The sequence below is a fragment of the Triticum urartu genome, chromosome 4A (genome assembly GCF_056163025.1).
Source record: "Triticum urartu cultivar PI428250 chromosome 4A, HENAU_Tu73, whole genome shotgun sequence".
NCBI classification, from domain to species: domain Eukaryota; kingdom Viridiplantae; phylum Streptophyta; class Magnoliopsida; order Poales; family Poaceae; genus Triticum; species Triticum urartu.
In genome coordinates, this window is record NC_141876.1 from 7,030,385 (window position 1) to 7,033,974 (window position 3,590).

At 43.0% G+C, this 3,590-nt stretch overlaps 1 pseudogene; it reads right to left on the reverse strand.

The window, feature by feature from the left end:
• Positions 1-677: 677 nt before the first annotated feature.
• Positions 678-2,108, reverse strand: LOC147974325 (uncharacterized; annotated as a pseudogene).
• Between the last annotated feature and the right edge of the window lie 1,482 nt (positions 2,109-3,590).

The window sequence follows — 3,590 nt, forward strand, 5'->3', positions numbered from 1 at the left end:
GCCAACATATCTAGCAAATACTTCACCATTCTGATTTTTGAACAGTTTATAGTTGGAGTCAAATGACTTATCAGAAGAATGAGAAGATTCACATGTATAGCCAGATAAATTAGATGGATCAACTAGAGGTCCCTTTGCAGCAACCCATGAGGTTTTGGGGTACTACTCAGGCTTCCAATATGTACCATGAGCATTAAATTTCCTCTCAAAGGCAATACCCTCTTTCCTAGGGTTCCTGTTGAGGATCTACTTTTTAAGCACATCACAAAGAGTCTGATGCCCTTTGAGGCTTTTGTACATGCCTGTCATGTACAATTCCTTCAGCCCTGCATCGTCAGTGATACTAGAAATGTCCTCAGATGAGGAATTAGTGATAGCAGAGACAGGTGAAGAATTTGTAACATTAGAAGCATTTGAACATTCAGGTGAAGAATTAGCAGATTCTCGTTCAATGCATTTTAAACATGGAGGAATGAATTCTTCCTGAGCAGCGCTGATTTGTTGAGCAAGTAATGAGTCGTGCTCCTTCTGAAGATCTTCATAACTTACTCTTAGCTTCTCAAGATCTTGCTTCTTTTGAAGATATTCATAAGAAAGCTTCTCATGATCAGATAAGAGAGTGTTATTATGACCTTGAAGGTTGTCAAACCTGGTCTGAAGTCTCTGAAGATTTTCAGTTAAGGCCGTAGTGCGATCCATTTCTTCACCAACATATCATCACTTTTGTCTAGCATGTTTTGAACCTTTTCAAAAGCCTTTTGTTGTTGCACAACAATCTTAGCAAGTTTAGAGTAGCTAGGCTTAAGATTTTCATCAGATTCATCCTCACTAGATTCAGAGGTGGCGTATTTGAGTACCTTGGCACCCTTTGCCACGAAGCAATAGGTGGGAGCGTAGTCATCACTGCCTTCATCAGCCTTGTTGGTGAGATCACTTTCTTCAGAGTTGAAGATAGACTTGCTGACGAATGCAGTAGCGAGGGCTAGGCTTGCCACACCAGATTCAGAGTCCTCAGAAGCCTCCTCTTCCTCTTGTTCCTCAGATTCAGCTTCGGAGTCCATTTCCTTGCCAATGAATGCCCGAGCCTTCTTGGAGTTGCTCTTCTTGTGAGATGAAGACTTTGAGGATTTTGATGATGAAGATTTTGAAGACTTCTTCTTTTTCTTCGCATCATCAGAACTGTAATCCTTGTATTTCTTCTTCTTTGATTCCTTTTCCCACTGAGGACAATCTTGAATGTAATGTCCTGGTTTCTTGCACTTGTGACAAAGCCTCTTCTTATAGTCACCGGATGAGGAATCACTGCTCCTTGAGGGTTTTCCAAAGCGACCATGTCTTGAGAACTTCTGGAATTTCTTCACAAGTAGCGCTAGATCATGACTCAGTTCTTCAGGATCACCAAGGCTGCTACTAGAGTCTTCATCTTCGGATTCTGATACTACCTTGGCCTTTAGTGCACGTGATCTGCCATAGCTCGAACCATAGAGATCTCTCTTTTCAGCAAGTTGGAACTCATGAGTGTTAAGCCTCTAGAGGATATCAGCGGGGTCAAGTGACTTGTAATCAGCACGTTCTTGTATCATCAGTGCCAGAGTATCAAATGAGGAATCAAGCGATCTCAGCAATTTCTTCACCACCTCATGGTCGGTGATGTCAGTGGCACCAAGTGCTTGCAGCTCATTTGAAATGTCAGTGAGGCGATCAAAGGTTTGCTGAACATTTTCATTGTCGAGTCTTTTGAAGCGGTTGAAGAGATTGCGAAGAACATCAACTCGAGAGTCACGCTGAGTTGAAACTCCTTCATTGATCTTGGATAGCCTATCCCAGATAAGCTTAGCAGTTTCCAAAGCACTCACTCTACCATACTGTCCTTTACTCAGATGGCCACATATGATATTCTTCACTTGGGAATCGAGTTGCTTGAATCTCTTCACATCGGTAGCGTTCAGTGAGGGTGAGACGGAGGGAACACCATTTTCCACAACGTACCAGAGATCGTTATCAATTGCCTCAAGATGCATGCGCATCTTGTTCTTCCAGTAGGGGTAGTCCGTCCCATCAAAGGTAGGACACCCAGCAGAGACCTTGATCATACCTGCAGTTGACATAACTAAAACTCCAAGCGGTTAAACCAAAATCACACAGAACAAGGGAGTACCTTGCTCTGATACCAATTAAAAGTGCGTTATATCGACTAGAGGGGGGTGAATAGGCGATTTTTATGAAATTCTTCACTGAGGAATTTGCTGGTGAGGAAATTCCTTAGCGAAGAACTACTAGCAGCGGAATAAGTACTCAGAAGTAAACATAGCAGAATACATGCATGATCATCATGATGAAATGAAGACAAACACAGAGTACAGGAAGCGTAAACACAGGATAGCACAAGATGAAGACAAACAGACTGAAGAAATTGAACTGAGGAAATTGAGAAAGTCTTCAGTCAAAGTATTCAAACACAGATATGAACAAACACACAACACAGTAATGAGGAAATGAAAGTGTTGAGGAAATAGAACCAACAGGCTTGGTGAAGACAATGATTTGGTAGACCAGTTCCAACTGCTGTCTCAGTTGTACATCTGGTTGGAGCGGCTGAGTATTTAAACTCGAGGACACCTAGTCCCGGACACACAGTCCTCACCGTATTATCCTTGAGCTAAGGACACACAGTCCTCGCCCAGTCACTCATGGTAAGTCTTCAGGTGACTTCCAAACCTTCACAAACTCGGTCACTCGGCGATCCACAATTCCTCTTGGATGCTCTAGACCTTGACGCCTAACCGTCTGGAAGAAGCACAGTCTTCAAAGATAAAAAGCGTCGGATCCACGCAGGATCAATCTCTTCAGTGATGCTCAATCACTTTGGGTTTGTAGGTGTTTTGGGTTTGGGTTTGGGTTTGGATTTTCCTCACTTGATGATTTTCGCTCAAAGTCCTCGGAGGATGGGATGCTCTCAAATGACAAGTGTCAGTTTCTCTCAGAGCAGCCAACCAACTAGTCGTTGTAGGGGGTGGCTATTTATAGCGTAGGGAGCAGCCCGACATGATAAGACATGAATGCCCTTCAATGATATGACCGTTAGGTGGACAAGATATTTTGGGACAGCTGGCGCGTAGCACAGCAACGGTCGGAAACTTGAGGTACAAATTCCTCAGGGCTATCATGTTCCTCACTGTGTAGGCAATTCGCACTGGCGAATTCCTAACTCCTCAGTCAGAGCAAAGTCCTCAGTGACCAGAAGAACTGCGTCTCTGTCACTGAAGAAATTGACTGAACTGTATGAGATTTCCAATGGCTTCACTCGAAGGGATTGGTAGGTGTAGGCTTTGAGTTGAGCATCACATGGAAATTTTCTCCTAAGTATTTCCTCGACCCCCTTTAACAGTACGGTGTTTCCTATGACTCAAGAAAGAGAAAATGAAACTATGAAAACGAAAGTCTTCACGCTTCATGTTCCTCAAATGAATACCAAGTCTTCAAGGTCACACCAATTTCTTCACTTTCAAAGTCTTCAGAAAGTCTTCAAACTATCAAAGTCTTCAGTCGAAGGACTTCATTTTTAGGGGTCGACTTTCTCTGTAAATATC